The sequence below is a fragment of the Mixophyes fleayi genome, chromosome 1 (assembly GCF_038048845.1).
Source record: "Mixophyes fleayi isolate aMixFle1 chromosome 1, aMixFle1.hap1, whole genome shotgun sequence".
NCBI classification, from domain to species: domain Eukaryota; kingdom Metazoa; phylum Chordata; class Amphibia; order Anura; family Limnodynastidae; genus Mixophyes; species Mixophyes fleayi.
This window is the reverse complement of record NC_134402.1, coordinates 337,368,864-337,387,850: the sequence shown is the minus strand read 5'-3', so window position 1 is coordinate 337,387,850 and position 18,987 is coordinate 337,368,864. Positions and strand designations below refer to the sequence as shown.

The 18,987-nt window shown below is 41.9% G+C and overlaps 2 protein-coding genes across 2 annotated transcripts in view; one reads left to right on the top strand and one right to left on the bottom strand.

Moving 5' to 3' along the window:
- The window catches only part of GGT1 (gamma-glutamyltransferase 1), a 61,086-nt gene extending 49,146 nt beyond the window's left edge, over positions 1-11,940 (bottom strand). Inside the window, exon 1 of the mRNA XM_075215496.1 lies at positions 11,880-11,940. The gene's annotated coding sequence lies outside the window, so the exon portion shown is untranslated. The remainder of the gene's footprint in view (positions 1-11,879) is intronic.
- Positions 1-18,987, top strand: part of LRRC75B (leucine rich repeat containing 75B) — a 54,317-nt gene that overhangs the window by 9,210 nt on the left and 26,120 nt on the right. The gene's annotated exons all lie outside the window — the stretch shown is intronic.

Genomic DNA, 18,987 nt, shown 5'->3' with positions numbered 1-18,987 from the left:
TATTTCAATTACAAGTCTTTTACATGTTTCCTTGGTCCACTGCAGGTCCCAGCAGGCCCTGCATGCCAGGGCATACTGGTACTTGTGGTTCCGCAAGTGCCAGCATGCCCTGGCAGCCATGGGTAGCCAGGTGCTTGCAGTACTACAATTGCCAGCATGCCCAAACACTTAATGGCAGCCTGGGCATGCTGGATCCTGTAGTGCACCAGGGACAAGATGCTTTTTTACTATCAAATCATTATTATTACCCCTCACCGACCACCCAGGCTGTGTAAACCTGGGCGAATCCACACATTTATTTGTGACTGGGGCTAGTTTGGCATTATGGCAAGGGGACCCCACAATGTGGGTTTCCCTGGGGCGGCTGGCAAAGCTTACTGCTGGTAATAGTAAAATTGTGGGACCCCATGCTTTATGTCCCCCCTAATTTTGCTAGTATCAGCCTTGACTGGCAGCAATAGGGTTGGTTAAGCTGTTTGGGGAGGGGTGGAATGCCGTTTTTTTGTTTTTATCTAGTTCCTTTTTTTATGTCAACATTTTAACCTGTAGACATTATGATCGTTGATCTTGTAACTGTGTAGACATTATGACCTGATTCATTAAGAAAAGTAAAGCAAAAAAAAATTGGTAACTTTGCACCTTGGCAAAACCATGTTGCATTGCATGGTTTAAAGTGTGATGGCAGATTAATAGTTGGGGTACGGCATGTTCTAGATCAACTTTAAATTTTAGTATAAAAATAAAGCTATCAAGTATTTGTGTGTTACATGAAAAAAAACAGCCAGTATTTATCTTATGTGTAAAATAATAAACTTACTAATTTTTTTGCCTTACTTTCCTTAATGAATCAGGTCCTATGACTGTAGGCATTTTGGTTTAGACATTTTCACTATAGAAATTGTCACTGTCGACCTTCCAACTACATCCTCTACAGGGAGTGCTAAATTACTATTTCATCCCTCTCTATTAAAATGGCAAATAAGCCACTTACCACTTTCTTTTATAATATGAAAATCCACAGTACTTGCACTGCTAAAGGTTCCTCCTCAGCCTCTCATTATAATCTCCTGGACAAAATATTCTCCTGTCAGGCCACTGTAACAGTCCTGGGTCTCTCCGTAGCAGAGGACTTCCCTGGACTCCTGCCTGGTGGAAACCAGTGGTTAGACCACTCATCTGCTTCCAACTGGTCCCAGATCTAGCCCTGCACTTCCCCTCTCTAGTAGGACACACTGCAGCTCCAGATGGGTACAGTCAAATTATTTTCCAATACTGTTGTGGAGCATCCCAACCTTCAGGGTTTGCACAGGTTGAAAACCAGCACTTCCTAGCTTGCAACTGGCACATCCCATTTCCTCTCAGCTAATAAACTTCTGGGTGAGTCACCTTGATACTAGGTACCTCTGCAGATTTCCCTTTGTCATTAATTGGTCAGAGCCTGTGTTTTCCCACACCTTCAAAATTGTCCCCGGCTTTGTAGTCTCGTTTTCAATGTACCTTTGTCAATCAAAGATTTCATCTTCATAAACTCTTCATCGTATCTGTCACTCACCGGAGTGTGAGTGCCTCCACTCTGGTACGTGGTTCTCCATCTTTCCCGCTCACACCTGTGTGGAACCGCGGCCGTCCGCCATCCTGTCGCACTGGGCATGCGCAGGTTCCTTTAACAACTACACCTGACCACTAATGTGATTGATGGATCAATCACCCCTCCCTACTTAAGGCACCTGCAGCCTTAGGTAGGGCCCTGATCTTGAAGTCTCACTCCCAGTGAACTTCTATAGGTGAGTGCAGTTTCCAAACTGCTTCCAGCTCTACTCCTGTGTGCAGTTTCCAAACTGCTTCCAGCTCTACTCCTGTGTGCAGTTTCCAAACTGCTTCCAGCTCTACTCCTGTGTGCAGTTTCCAAACTGCTTCCAGCTCTACTCGTGCTTCAGCTTCCACGCTGCTCCCTGCTCAACTCAGCGGCGGTTCCCATACCGCTACAACGCTTCACTTCTCAGCTTATTCCGGATCTACACAACTGGGTATGCTCTACTGACTATTGACTATTGCCTATTGCTCGCATACCAGTTGTATCCATTGTTGTTTGCTGCACAGGGTACAAGTACCCATATAGACTGTGTTACTGCATTGCTTCATTTAGGACAAGCTTTCACTCAAGCTACGATATGTCCTCACGCTACTACTTAGCGTTATTGTGCATATCTGCTGTGACCAGCTTCTCCTCCCTGCAAGGCATCTACTCCATACAGACTATTCATTGTGCCTTCCATCTCTGCCTCACAAGACATTGCTCTACTCGTGCTGTTTCCATACAGCCACAGTTTGCCTTTCAACTTCACTCTCCTGCACCTGGACAAGTCCTCATTCCTTCTCACAGCGGTGGTACAACTTGCTATACGCAGACCACTGACTCTCCTATTACCTACCTACACCTGGACCAGACTCCTCACCATAGCGGTGGTACAACTTGCTGAACACAGACCACCGACTACCCTGCTTCCTACCTGCCCCAGTACTATTCTTCCCATCACTGCAGTGGTACAACTTGCTGTACGCAGACCACTGACTCCTCCTCTACCTACCATTACCTATCCACGTCCACTCTTTGTGTCTACATTATCTTCAGCCTCCAGTTTACTGCTCCAAGTCGCTGACTTTCCTCTAACCATAGCTGCAAGTCGCTGACTTCCTCAGACTATCTCTACTCTCCTGCTGTTGTGTCGCTCCAATCATTCACCTGCCTGCTTTGAGGTGCGTGCCATAACCCCGCCTCTCTAGCAGAGTTCCATCTGGTGAAACTCGGGTAAGCAACTCCTAGTGCCCGTGACAGTATCATTCTCAGCTTCAATCAGTTGCATCATATGTGTTTGTTGTTTAAAAGTAACATTCTTGTATACATCGGCACACGACTCAGTATGTTGTACAGGATCCTATTCCATCATAACAGAGAGGAATTTAGACAGTCAGCCAGTCCTTGTTTTCTATCTTTCCAGATTGACATCTGTGTTAGACCTTCTTGCAAACTCCAATTTCTTGCACATATTTTTATCTGGACAAAAAACAGTATACACAGGAAATCCTTCTTGGTCTGAGAACAGAAATGTAAACAGCAGCAAACTTTATCTTCGTCTACCACAAACATTTAAAACGGAATAAACAGACTAGTGTGAGGAGGCCGGCAGGGGACTTACCGGATCCTCACTCGGATAGGTTCCCCCATGTGCTACTGGTACCCTAGTGCTGGCTGCAGCGAATCACTGTCTGGATTTTGAAAGCCACCTGGTCACCTCTGGAGAAGCTGGATGTCCATTTATACTCTTGTCCTACTGCATATGCAGGTGCCATACTGTCTGTTGTTTATTACTTGGTCTCCATGTGTATACCTTGCACCAATATCTGAGCTGGTATAAGCCCATGTGTTAAGTCCTGGGGGCAATTGAGTATCGGTGAGCATATCCCGCTGTATGGGGTGAAACCAGTGTAGGCGGTTCTAGGGGAATCATCCCACTTCCTGACGGCTGACATCACATTAACACTGGCCAACATATTTCATGGAGACCAGTTTTGGTTAATCAGCTGCAAGTGTTCACAAAGATAGTGCAAGATCTTTCTACAAGAGTTGCTTATCTGAATAAAACCATCCACAATGTCACAGCTTCCCCATAGTATGACTTCTATGACTCATTGTTCCTCTTTACTTATCTGTATTGCTGCTGCTAACTTTAAGTTAAGTTATTAACCGGTGTCTATCAGGGTTGGTTACAAAATGTCGACAAATGGAAATGTTGGCATTTATCCTGTCGACATCAACCACCCTGACTGAAGCTACCTACTCATATCTGGCATTCTCCTCACCCACCTATACCTGCTTCTACATTTGCTGCACCACTCTGCAAATCCCTGCACAGGTTCCCCATATTTTACAGAATCCTCTGCAAATATCATCTCAATATACTGCCCCTCACACCCTTAGATCTACCTCTAGCCTGCACCTCGCCCCACTCCATCACTCACAACTCCTACAAGCCTCCTTCCGTGCTGATACCCGCTGCCACAACTGATCGGTCTATTCCCTAGACTTCAAATGTTTAAAATCTGTTTTTAGAGCCTACCCTACCCACTTATGCTACTCATACTGCCTGGTACACCCTCATGACTCTCCCAATCTGCAGTCTGAACCACACTTGTTACTCTTATCTCAGCTTTTTCCCATTGGATTGCAAGTTATCTCATGAGTACGATCTCCCGGACCCTTTGTTTTCATTTCTGCATTTATTTTGTCTACCTTGTATTTCTCTGTTTTACATATGTCTTCTTTTCTCCATTGTCCTGTAGTGTGGAGCACTGTGTTGTGTTACAAATCAATGACAACAGTAATAATAATAGTCCCAAATCCCATTTGGCAAAAGGGATGTTACCTTTCCCCAGATAGCATGGTTTGGGATAGATGTGGTGCAGCAAATGTGGAGAGCAAATGTAGCATGGCAAGAGAGGGGTGAAGGAGGCGTCCAAAATAGTGGCAGGTATGTGAAATTATTATTATTTTTATTTTACTTCTGTCAGTCTGTAAGTTTGGAGAGTTGAATGGGTTATTACTACTGGTCCCAGTAGTTTTCTTTTATGTATTTACCTGGAAACAATGGGTATTTTTTTATTAATCCAATAAAGGCTTAAACTAATTATAATAATAAAGTTATACAATAATTTTAAAATAAATATTATGTATTTCTGGCACCAAACCAATAACCCAAACATGTTTTGAGCAAATATCAGCTACAGTGCACGTAGCCATGTAGGCTCTTTGTAGGCTAAACCAATATTCATGAGATTGCTGGCAAGGGGCTGTCACAAATGGGAGTAAATTACTCTAAAACAAAAGAGCCCTGATAACTAGCATATATCCACCATTTGCAGAGCTGTACACATCTCGTGATGCATCCGTCTCTGCATCAGCAGCATATGTGCCTGGTTTACGACAAGTCATCATCACCAGCAAGTACGTGTACCTGCCCCATAACAGGCGCAGAAGATTTGCTTTCTAACAGGTGTATATGCAGTGTATGAGTTACATTTGCGCAAAACACCCCTTTACTGTACTCAACCAACGTTGTCCTCCCCTGTCCTGCCTCTCCAGATGCAGGTGGGTGTAAGTGCCAGAATCACACACGTCCAGTGCTCGAAGTGGGGTGGTATGTGCTGGTATGACATACCTGCACTTGTCTGCCCAACTTCTTCAGCCTTGCCAGGGGTAATCGGGACAGGCAAGGTGGGGGAGCGCCATGCCTGAGAGGCGCTCCGCTCCACCTGCCTTCCCAGCTTGTGCCGCATCCGATGGTTCTTCTCTGCTCAATTCTGACTGGTGGGATGTGATGACATCATGCTCGACAGTCAGTGAGACGAGCAGGGAGCAGAAAGAGCCAGAAGAGCCACCGGATGCAGCACCGAAGAGATGGCAGAGAAGAAAAGGAGGAAAAGATGACAGAAAAAAGAAGGTCATAGAAAGGTAAGTATAGAACGGAGATGGACAGAATGATTAATGGGGGCACAGTTAGTGCTATGGAGGGGGCACAGAGAGTGCTATGGAGGGGGCACAGAGAGTGCTATGGAGGGGGCACAGAGAGTGCTATGGAGGGGGCACAGAGAGTGCTATGGAGGGGGCACAGAGAGCTATACAGAGGGCACAGAGAGAGATATGGAGGGGGCACAGAGAGAGATATGGAAGGGGCACATAGTGTGACGAATGAGCAGGGCCGGATTAACCCGAGGTCTAACTGGGCTATAGCCCAGGGGCCTCGGGCATCCAGGGGGCCCTTCAAACTCCTCAGCAGCATTATTGATCGGTCGGGGGCGGGGGCGCCCCCGGCCCGATCGATGCTGCTGAGTACTGTCAGTGCAGTCCTCCGTCCCGGCGCGCTGTAGTCTGCTTACTGAGGATATCTCGCGAGAGTTCATGAACTCTCGCGATCTCCTTAGTAAGGAGCTTACAGCGCGCCGGGACGGAGGACTGCACTGACAGGTAAGTGCTTGGGGGGGTACTCGCGGGGGGTGGGGGGCGGCGGACGGCTCACATTGGGGGCCTCGCGGGGAATGGAGGGCCCCTTAGCCCAGGGGCCTCCATTCCCTTAATCCGGCCCTGCGAATGAGGGCACAGTGTGACGGAAGAAGGCGCAGTGTGATTTTGGTGGTGCAAAAGTGTGAATTAACTAGTAAAAGGGAATAATAGGAGCAGGGATAAATAGGATTAAGGAGTAAGAGAGTAGCGAGACAAGTAGGATGAGAGGTACAGGGAAGAGCAGATAGGGAGGGAGGGAGAGAGGGAGATACCTGCAATGAAGATAGGGGAACATAGGAACAGAGAACAAAAACAGATAAGGGAAAGATTTAAGGTAACATGGAAGATATAAGGGAGACATTTTGGAAAGTTTTATTATAATAATATGGAGATATGAGGGAAAATGTAAGAACACAAGACACATGAGGGAGAGGTATAGCGACACAGAGGAAAGATAATTGAATACAGTAGACGTGGGGGATATAGGGTGGATTGCCTTACATAATTTAATGTTTTATATTATACTATATAGTATTAAAATTAATTTCACTCTATCAAAATCCCTAAACCTTTGGCCCACGACCTCCGACCATTCATTTCAAACTTCCATCCCAGCACTTCTATGTTTCTACTTCGACCACAGCACACGTCTGCATAGACGCATATGCACATATGCATTCGCCCACTTTCTGGGCATGTGCACAGTGATTTCCCTTAAAAATTTGCTACGCAAGTGTTTCGGGCTGCATTTAGAGTTAGGAGTAAATGCAGCTAGAAGGTGCAATTTTGCACCTTGACAAAACCATGTTGCACTGCTGGATGGGGCAAATGTAAAATGTTTGGGCAGATTTAGAGATGGGGTGCAGGTCTTTGCAGTATTAAAATAAAGCTGCCCTGCATTTGTGTGCTACATGCATAACCTGGCAGTATTTTGTAGGTATGCAGAAATAAATATCTATCCAACTAAAGGGTACAAATTTGCACATGGACAAACTATGTTGCGACGCAGATTCATTTTTTTTCTGATATATTTAAGCAAATAGACCTGTGCATACACTGTGACATGCGATCATCTAACCTCTTTACCACACAAGCGCACACACATAATAGGTTCATTTTGTTAGCAGCCAAATAATCTACCAGTATGTTTTGAACTGTGCAAGTGAATTGGAAACACATGCAAACATGGGGAAAACATCCAAACTCCACATAGATATGGCCCTGGACAGAATTAAACTCATGTCCCCAGTGCTGTGGGGGCAGCAATGTTAACCAATGTGATGCTTGGGAATGTTCCCTAATTACATAGTACACATAGTACACTATGATTCAAGGTAGATTTGAGACCTGTTAATGAATGCACTCTGTTAAAGTGAGGGCAAAGTACAAAGATTTTGTGTATACTTCTAACTATTGTTGTTTTTAAGCCATGTGTACAAGCCCTAGTATCTGTTCTATTATCTACTTAATTACAGGAACTGTAACACCTGGATGGTTCTGAGCGCAGATTACTTTACTGCAAGAGATCTCAATCGAAGGTTATACAGCTATTTATATATTTCTGAACAGTGCAAGTTAAAGATACTGAAATGATAACCATGGCAAAGGATTATCTTGATGCCCACTTTCACTTGGTTTCCCAATACTTGTGTCTGAGTGGTAACCTGGCCTCACCAGTCCTCTTATTAGCAACTAGGTACCAATGTGAGCTAGAAATCTCCAATGTTTAAACACTTGGGGGGGGTATTCAATTGACGGCGGGAACCCCGAAAATCCTGCGCTCAAAGAATATTACCGTTAATACGGTAATCCTGTGCGTAAATACCGTTAATACGGTAATTTACTCGCTGGATTTCAGCTCGCAGCTTCAATTGAATACCCCCCTTGGCTGCTTTTTTCCTGTAGATTTCCCTGTTATAGAGCAACCCAGCCTATCAAACCTGGCACTGTTTACAACTTTTGCTAAGTAACATGTTGTTCATCCACCTGTAATAGAATTGTGTGTCATAGAACTTATTGTAGAATTTTAGAAACTTGTGTGATCTTTTTGGGATCTATAAAAGACCTGGCTAAGACACTTGAGAGAGTTCTCAGTTCTAGGATTTAAATTTTTTGGGAAATGTCAGGAATTTTCTGTGTCTGAACTTTTTTTTATTAAGCTCTAGCTCTGATTAGATTACTATTGACCATTGCTTTATGGGCATCCCAGAGCAGCATCTGGAAAATTGTCCGTTCAGAGCTGGTGGTGAAGCAGTTTTGTATATCGGTGTCTAATTGCATGTGCAGCTGGAAATTGAGGAGAGTTCTATCATTTAGGCACCAAGAGGGATAACACAACCCAGAGGTCCCACCATGTCCACTATAACCGGTCCATTATCTGACCATGTGCTATAACATATAGGAGCACTGATAATATTCTGAGCTAGATCAGTACTAAGAGAAATCACGTCTAGTACTGTATAGACATTGTGTAAAGGAAGGCAGAAGGTGTAATCTTTGGTGGTGGGTTCCTTTATCCTCCATGCATTGAACATTACATCTTGGTGAGAAGGGCTAACAAGGCTTTGACATTTTTGGAAACTATTTGCTGAGAATATTTTTGTGAGGGCCTGGACCTGTCCAGGTGGCTGTCTAGTGTTAAAATCACCATGGGTGCAGCAGTTGCCGTGCACTGGGGCCCATGGAAATAATAGGGCCCACTGCATGGCAGAAGCAGAGGATGGGAGCCCTGGTTTCCTCCTCCCCACCTCCCTGCACCAGGGCCCACAGCTCGCTAGATCCACGTCTGCCTGACATAACAACTCTACTCTTCCTGTGGAGTTCCACACAGATTATGGTAGAAGCGGCCTGATATAGGTTGAGGTACTATTCGTTTACCAAGGTGTAATGAATGTTGTTTAGTTCTCCTATCAAAATGATCCATCTCCATTCGGGATTTTGGATGATATTGGAGGGGATAAATCTAAAGTGTTTAGTTATTTAGATGGCTATTACCTTCTTTTTACATGTGGGGTAGTAAAAGTGTGGAAAGAATTAAGGAAATGTCTTACTCTGAGTTCCAGATGACAAGAGTCGTTGAGGGAGAGTGGTGGGGAAGGGGTGTTTGACCATCAATGTACTCATAGTCAATTTACAGACGTGACTGAGCATGCTTGCCAAACTCAAACATGCTCAGTCACGACCGACTCAAGCTCTGGACATCGCAAAGTTACTTAGTTATCTGCCATATCTCTTGCTCCAGCTACAGGGCTAATATAACTCCTGACCAGTAGTGTTGACAGTCTTGTATGCATGCTATAACATGTGTTTGTAATCTGGAGCAACTGTAAAAATGAATCTTATATTCAGTAGACATTAAGAACATCCTAATAAATGTATTTCATTGCGGGAAAAAAACTCCTTTTTTTTTACTGTTTTATCATTAATGCTGATAATATTAACAGGACACATTAATTCAATATTTTTTTTTCTTTTGCAAATTTAACTTCCATATAGGTATTGGACCTATCCTGCAGTGTCTTGTTGTCTGGTATAGTAAAGCAGAGTGTGCCTACACCCGAATTCATCAGCACACATATATTCTGATCCGTTTCTTGTTGAATTCAGAAGTGCGCAGGGACAATTTAAAACAAACGTATGTTGCACTCAGTATGCGGGCCTTGATTAATCAGGCCCTGAGAGTCAGTAGTTTAAAAGACCTATAGTTACAGGAGAGAAATCTAGCTGGAAGCATCAGGGGATGATGAACCAAGATGGCCAGGGCCCTGTAGTGGGTACCTCAGGGACAGGGGAAGGGGGCACATGGGCAGGGGCGGGCTGGCCCGGGGGGCACGGAGGCAGCGGCCGAGTCATCAATGACGCGGCCGCATCCCGTGTCATGTGATGCGGCCGCCTGTGCGCCCCCCGGGCTGACATCTCCCAGCCCGCGCCTGCACATGGGGTAGGACAGGGTGATCAGCGTTAAGATCACTACCAAGATCTTCTCTATATCGGACCTAAGAGAAGGTGGTGTTTGACATTGGCCAATGTGAGAGAGCAAATTTTGGATGTGGGATGTCAGGTGCGTGCAGAAACCACCTACACGTGTGATGCAGTGTATGTAAACTAAAAAATTTCCAGTAGAACTGAGGACATCATGGGGTTGTGTATCTGTGTATATGGCTGCATTAAGTGCCACCATGTCCTGGCAGCCATGGATATACTAAATCTTGTAGTTCTACAGGAACGAGCATACCCAAGCAGTTTATGGCTGTCAGGGCCTGCTGTGACCATTAGTGCCACATAAAAAATACAAATTTTTATACTTAACATTTTATTACCTCAACACCTACCTTCAACTGGTGTTGAGAAGAGGTCTTACTGTACTTTCCCTACGGTTACCTGCACCTTCCCTCTCACGTTCTCTAAGCATAAGAATATACAAGCATGTGTGTTTTGTGTGCACATACCCAGTACAAATATTTGTATTTTTCACAAAAAAATGTTCAATTCTACATGAACCCTGTCAGATTTTAAATAATAGTAAATATTGCTGAGTCCTGAGACATCACTCTCAGAAGATTCACCCAAGCAGCTATGTTCTGGTGGAGACACGCTGTAAAACGGTGTCATGAGGGTTTCATTAGTGCTGGAACATAGGCACAACAGTACCGGAACTAATTGTAGCTCAATACACTTCAACGATTACAGATACATTTTAATTTCCTCTCAACATTTCATAAGTTTTTGTACTTCTTTTTTAGCAAATGAAGCACGACACAGCCACTGTTTCACAATCTATATGTGGTTATTTTACTTACCACACTATTAGATGACTTCCTCCTGTTTTTAATCTATTATAGTTATACTAGTATCACACAATGGTTTATTTATGTTAAACAAGTTTCTAAAATGAAATTTAAAACATAATTAAAAGAAAGTATTTTTAAAAAATGTTATTGTGTTCTGTGTTTGACATTTGTGTCTTCCAACAAAAACACCAGAACCTTGCAATGTCATTGATTAATATAAAATAACATTAACATTACTCCAGTGCCAGAAGTATTATTGCCTCTGGAATAGGTCATTTGATATGTATTGGTAACTGCCTCAAGGGCAGGTCATGTGGTTATATCTAATATTTACATATCACTTATTGTGTGTGCCACATCTATTCCACAGCACCATAGATACCCTGTAATCTTGTGTCATATTACTATGTGTTATTGGCATGTACTGCAAACTAGTATGATAGTATCTACCTGTAAAGCCTCTAAGTCACAGTATCCAGAATAATAAATGCCAAGATTGGTGCTGTTCAGCAACTCTGAATAAATGAAATAGTATATTGGTAGATAGACCAGAATACACATGGCTTGGATCGGAAACACCACGTAACCAGAGTATATGACAGGACCCAGCCGTAGTAAACGCCGAAGCCGCCGAGATTCTAGAAGCAGAGCAGAGTCGGCAGTACAAGCATACAGTCACCCTGCAGGTAAGCCGAGCACGCCACAATCCCAGCTAGCTCCAGGTGCACAAACACAACCAAAGTCCGCTGACAGAGGAAAAGGGAACACACTTTATACAGATAAATTACATAATATGCGTCTCTGAGCGGGCTAAGTGCCAACACATAGCAACACAGTCATATGTCAGACCAGGTGTGTGCCAAGCGCAACAAGTGCATTTGTTGCTACTTTAAAATGAGTATAGAGATGAGATACTTCCCTATAGTATAAAGAGGTAATCAGCATTACTAAACAGTTTTAATTACCACTCATACTTCCCTCAACCCCCCTCCACCTCCCAATATATGAATGTGTATCACTGACACTCTTACCATTTAGTTCTGCCTCTATTCTGTTCCCGAGTTAAGGTGAGTGTGACAGATTGTTCCCACTGCAGAATCTTAAAGCTGCAGGGGCTGGTGTCATATACAGAGAGGAGGAGACAGGGCTGGGAAAGTACAGTAACCTCTGCGCATTCCACAGGGGCCAGGTACCGCACACAGCGAAGTCATAGCTGAGTTCTGGATAAAGTCCATTTACAGCTCATTGCCCTACACACAGACCTGATAGAGCTTCGTCTGACAGTCTAGTAGGCATAAATCCACTTTAATTCACTCCACAGATCAGATTGGAAAACCCGTGGCTATTATGTTACCTGTAGTTCTACAAAGGATGGAAAGTCTTATTTTGGATAAGCATGACCCGTGTGACACAGCATATGCTTCAACAAAGGTGTTTTCGATAATAATTCTTGTTAAAATAATAGCAAGAATTGGTATTGTGGGATACAACTGAAATGTTCCCCATTGCTTGGTAAAATACCCGTTGTGTCATAAATCGGCACAGTTCCCAGATTATTTATAATACATATTCTTGAGGGGAAATTAGGAAAGAAAAGCTTTACTATAAAAAGAAATTATCTGATGAAGTGGTAATTATATATTGCTCAACTGCATTTAGTTCAGCTGAACGCTGCGTAATTTACAACAATGCAGGACTGCAGCCTGTATGTGAAGTATTTGCAACTGAGCCAAGCAGCGTTTGTAATTTATATGTGTCTCTTTGAGTCTAGATTTAGGTAGCTGACCTGGAAATTCTAGGTACTTATGATTATTAATTTGTAGGGCTCTGCTGCGCCACACGGTGCAGAAAACAGGACATCCATAATAATACATCATATGACAATATGTCACTATTAGGGCTCATTCAAATAAATGCTATAAAATAATTTTTGGGGAGCTATCATATAAGAAATACTAATTGCCAATGTTCATTACACTGTGAGTTATCACTGTCTACTAATACTCTTTAACGAATTTAATTTGAGTGGAAGCACCAAAGTGCGTTACAACAATATACATTAGTAATAGAGCTTTAACAAATAGTTTTTATTGTCGTTAGTGGTAACTACTGAAGCCTTTACCGTTTATAAAGAGTTAATGTAGACACAGTACAATGTATTACACTTAAAAATGGAATAATGGTATTTAACTTTTTGTGAGTTAAGTGATGAAGGTATGTTATAGCACTATATAGTTTTTCTAGTTTGTGTCTCTCTTCTATTAAATTGGATAGTTTGATGCTGCCAACATTATAGATAGTATATATTCTTCAGTATACACTTTTAATCCCCAATGATACTCAGCTCTCTTTAGGGAGTTCAGTGGGGAATATTTTGTACTCAATTCGTATTCAGTAAATTGATTAAAATCTATATCTCTGTGATCCCGTACTGTATTAGCTGTAATATATTTAGCTGGCTACAGGCAGATTCAGTTGTAAACTTGACCTTGATGTAAATGCCTAACTTAGTGGTTTCTACCTTGCTGGTAAATTTACAAATTATTAAAATAACAATATTTGCAGTTTATAATATAAACTATAAACTACTTGTACATAATTGTGTGCGTACACATATCTGGTTGGCAAAACAATCAGTGGACCTCACATGGGGCACTTTTGGGCTAATTTGACCAAGTTGTTCAAAAAAATCTGACATGAAGCCAATTGGTAACATTCAATCATGTTCTTATTCTTTAATTTATTGCTCCCTTATATTCTTTTTCTATCCTTACTTTGTTGCTTCATTAACAGTTGGGCATGCATTTCATAAAACATAATTTTTAGACGTACAGAGGATTTAGTAATATAAACATTATGGCAGTGCTTTAACTTAGAATTCTAGCGCCTAGGGCGAGAAAGGCAAATGCCCCCTAGCACTAAATTTTAACCAAATGAACCTAAAATATTCCTAAATTGCGCACCCCTTCAGCATTGCGCCCTGGGCGATCACCCCTGTCGCACAGCCCTAGTTACGGCCCTGCATTATGGGGGTGATTCAATTTAGCGTGAGTTGCCTTGCACTACATATATAAACGCCAAATGCTGAGTGAGCTATTCAATTCCGGGACCCGCCATGCTCATCGGACCTGGAAATAGGGCTCGATTGCACTCATATTTGCGCTCACCTCCTGGAGTAGTGATGTTAACCACTTTACATGGGCTACTAGCTATTTTTCTTTCAGAGCTGGGGGAAGGGTGAACCAGACATAGCCTCTTTAACATATCCAGAAGGACCATCCTTGCCTAGTGAGGGTCAGGGGCAAAGCCCTGTAAGTAAGTCTAGGAGGAAAATTTAGAGATAAGATCCTCCAGCCCAGACTTAGAGGTGCCAGTGCTGACAGTAGGCAGAGTCTTCCTGGCTGCTGGCTGCTCATGGACAGGTGGATGAACACACTCCCTTGTCTCTAAAGTCAATTTAAAATTAAAATAAGGTAACCCTCAGGCACAGATAAGAAGGTAAATATTTGGGATATTTGAGTAATCTATTTAAATATCAGACTTTATTTATTGCTTTACTCTTGAAAAGTGGTTATGTACCAAAGACACTTTTTAATGAGATTTTGAGAGTTGGTTTTTTTTATGCCTCTGATAAACTAGAGATTGGGTAATGCAATATTGTAGATCAGTGGTTGCCCCAAATCTTCCAAAGACCCGAATAATACAATGATGCTATATTCACATATATAAAATTTCCCACAGTGCAATCACTGAGCTTAAATCATACTTAAGATTGAGCATTGTTACCTCTGACAAAATTTCCTACCCAATAACATCTTAATGAATGTTATAACACAACACACTGAAAATTAAATGGGTTTCATACTCAGGACATTGCTCTTTATTTGGCTATTTCACACTTAAATTAAGGGTGAATAAAGGCATTATTAATTTTGAATTATAAAGGTTAGCCTTTTTAAAATATCATTTGTGTAATGAGTTTCTTCATGTTTATTTTTAATGCAATTCATTTAAAATGTAATAATTAGTCGAAATCGTTTGCAGTTGTTTTCCATATGCCAAATGTTGCCAATTTCAGTAATTACAAACAATGATAATATTTTGATAATGATATCCGTTAAAGCGAAGTATTACACTTTATGAATAAATGTGATCAGCATGCATAATGTATCCAAGGCGCTATCTGACAATTTTCATATCAGCTTCCCAGCCAAATATCACAGCAATGGTTGCTTACATCTTCTGCCATGTCTAACCATATACTTTTCTACTACCACTCCCAAATCCATAGATTGCAGCTGAAGTAATGGAGGGCTGCAAGTGGATTCATGCTGCCATTCATACCCAATGGTTGTAGATAAACATTTATCTATACAAATATGTCTGGTAAATTAAAAATGCCAAGGACCACCTATCAGAACTAAGAATTTCCAAGGGATACACTCCCAATGTTCTGTCATTTATAGCGATGTCTGTCTGTTTTTATTATAGTAGATTGTATAATATCTTTTGAAACTTTGAAACTCAAGTAAGTTTATTATTACAGCTAGTTTTAATTGATCAGTATGTGGACTTTAATCCTCATTAGCCTGTGAATTGACAGTGTTCCATGCCCTCCGGTTACACATTATATTATGACTTGGCAGTACATCTCTACACATTCCGTGATTCCTGTTTTGGGTTAAAGTCCTACGCTTTCTTAGTTAATGATATGTTATCTCCAGGATTTTATTTATGTTTTCACCTTTCTGAAACGTCATTGCAGAACTTTTCCAAAGACGTAATTCCTTGCATTCAGTAAGCTAGCAGGGCCTGGTTATCAATTAGGCTGACTAGGCTGCAGTCCAGGGCCCAAGGGTGTTGGGGGTGCAACATTGGGACAGTGAGGGGCATAAACTGAAATGAATGTTAAAATATATGACACTAGGGGGTAAATGTATCAGGCTGAAAGTGTTCAGGTTTGAAAAGTGGAGATGTTGCCTATAGCAACCAATTAGATTCTAGCTGTCATTTTGTAGAATGTACTAAATATATGATAGCTAGAATCTGATTGGTTTTTCAAACCCACCGGAAAACTCTCAGCTTGATAGGTTTACCACCAGATGTTCTCCAAAGTAAAAGGAAATCAGTAACGTATTAATATTGACATATTGGTAAAGGCTGAAGAAAGTGAGTCATCCTCGGGCAGGGACTTCATGATAATTGAGTAGGAGCGACAAGGATGGCGACAGGCGCAGGCACGACAGCAGCCCTCTCAAAAGCGCTATATAGTCCTGATTTTAATGAAAACTATGAGTTACAAAGATTGTTGTGCCCTGGCAAAAAGCCAAAGCGAAATGCGTGAATGTGAGAGAGCTGAACGAGAGGGTTCTTTATTGAAAAAGCTTCCAAAACTTTACTAATTTTGCAGCCTATCTGTGGTGGTGGTGATAGGGTGAAGGAAGCCACATTTTAAATTAAGAATGAGTTTGTATATGGCTACCATGTATTAGCCTGATGTGGAGGGCGAGGGGGCACTACAAGCGTCTTAGCCTAGGGCGGCCCTGTAAGTCAGTGATTGTCAACCATTTTTGTCTCTAACCTCAAAGTGTCAGTGTGCTATTGTTCTGATACTGCTAAGGTCAGTGCTCCATTTATTTTGGACCCTAAAAAAACAATATATATATATATATATATATATATATATATATATATATATATATACATACACACACTTGGGCAAGCCCTAAAGAAGATGATGCTGCGGAATTGGTGGCGCTATATACATAAATGATGGTGCTGATGATACAGTGGGATCAGATATGAATGTTCTGTCCTTTACCCTGGGTGTTCTCTACGCTTGATTTGACTTCACATTACCAATGCTCTGCTCTCTTGTAAATGTTATTTTTGTATGTAAATAAAGCACAAATACTACTGAAAAAAGGAATGGATCTGTCTATTTTATCCTTTACTTGAATTTTGGACTACAACATCACTTAGGAAAAGAGAGGATGAAAGTAATAAAAACTTATATGGAGGGAGTGAAAATTGATGATGAAAGAGTGAGAATAGAATTGGACTCACTAACCCATCGTGACCATGAATAAGACCCCTCCATCAGCCTCTTTCACTCTGCAAACATAGCACACTGATAGAAGAGTTGAATTAAATGTTTCTTGAGTGTAGACACCGCAAGACATAAATTCACAATTTGTTTCGGGTTCACCTGCACACTAGCCTGCAAATTAAAAATTGTTGTGTAAAACTATATATGACTGAAAAACTACAGTGCAAACTTGTGTATTTTATGCTGAGCTAACAGGCATACCCACTCTGCATCAGCCCCAGAGTCTGACAGACCATTAACAATTAGTGAATTAGATAACTTGAATATTCAATGTTCAATATTCAATATGCATGTTCAAATATTACTATCCCATATCGTAAGTCGTTTGTCCAGGGCATGAATAGTAGGCACATAAACAGTTTTAGTTAACATTTGTTAGATTTCTGCAATATTTGTTTCATCACTTCTCCTATTTCTCACTTTTTCTCACTTTAAAAGTATAAATGTAACACCCTCTTTCCTCTGCTAGGGTGTGTAATAGTCTTTGTGTGTCCTATCTGCAAATGAACTCTTTACCTTGTATTCAGTATTGTGCAGTGCCTCCAATTTGGTCTAAGTACTGTAGGCTCTTCATGGGGTAGTGTTCTCAAGTGAGCAACACCAGAGAGACACCAAGGAATCCTCTGCCCCCTACACTTGACTACAAGCACACACAAAGGAAATATCACTACACCAGGCTGGTCTTTAGAAGCCACACCGGCACATTTATTAGTGAGGCATGGACTGGTTTTTTGTAGATTTTTTATATACAAAATATATCTCTCTAAACACAATAACTATCACTGGTAACATACACTAAACTCTATCAGTTACTTTAACGTTGCTAAAACATACCACACAAATGCAATTTAATATTAGACAAATGTACAAAATCATGCAGTTCAAATACAGATCACTTCTTCTCTTTCCCAGGTAATTTGATAAAACATGCTCTCTTGTCCGTCTTTCCTCCAATTTAACATGAATGCAGTATATAATTTACACCCCGCTGCTCCCTTTCTTCTTCTTAGACATAAGCATAAAGTAACATTAATAAAAGCTGGCTCTTCAACACACAGTTATAGGCTTTCCCACAGTTAGCAGATAATGCTAAAGGGTTTGGTGCAGTTTTTCTCAGTTTTAAACTAGTGGCGGTACAGTGCAAACGTAGATAAATATTTCAGCACCAGGCCATCTCGATTCAACACAAGGAAAACTTTTATTACACTCCACCTTCTTCTCCAGTACATATGCATAACGATTGCAGATAAATTTCATCTGATAACTCCAACTACTCCAGCTCACACTTGGCAGCAATAAAACAGTTCTGGCAGTTCACACACAAACGGTGTTATGGGTGCAGTTGTTACACAGCATCAGTTAGAGCTCATCAGACATACAGTAGGTATGGACCAGAGGTTCTTGCACTCTTCCTGTGCACTCCATCCCTTACATCCGTGACCTTCCTCTACAACTTTAGACACACTGCCTTCATACAGCGAACCCCCCACATCACGACATCGGGTTTACTTTTCAAGAGGACTTTGCTATTGCGGCTGAATGAATTGATTCCCCACTATCAAGGGACCTTCCTTCATCCCACTACTGAAGATGATAAAAAAAATCTCTTTAGGGAACACCTCTAGATTATTTTCAGGCATTACACATTCAAGATATCAGGAATTCTTCCACTACAGACTTGCAGCCTCTCAATGTCAAACAGCACTCCTCTGACTGCAGGGTCCAACTGTGCTGCTGTACATGAAATTCTCCCTCCATTTATGGGCACAGTAAACCTCAGTCTCCCATGGTAGTCAGCCATGAACCCTCTCCCAGGGTGCAGAAACTCTTTTACTATGTCCAGGGGCTCTAATTAGTGGGGTTCTCTCCCCCCTTTCTGCATACAAATGCTCTTACGTGGCAGTTGCCATGTACTCACCCCCCTTGGTAACTTCTTAAGTTGGAGGAGATCCCCTCTGCTGCATCCAACACTCTTCCCTGGGGCTCCTGCTCATTGGGGCACTTAACCCACTTCATATCTACCCCTCCCA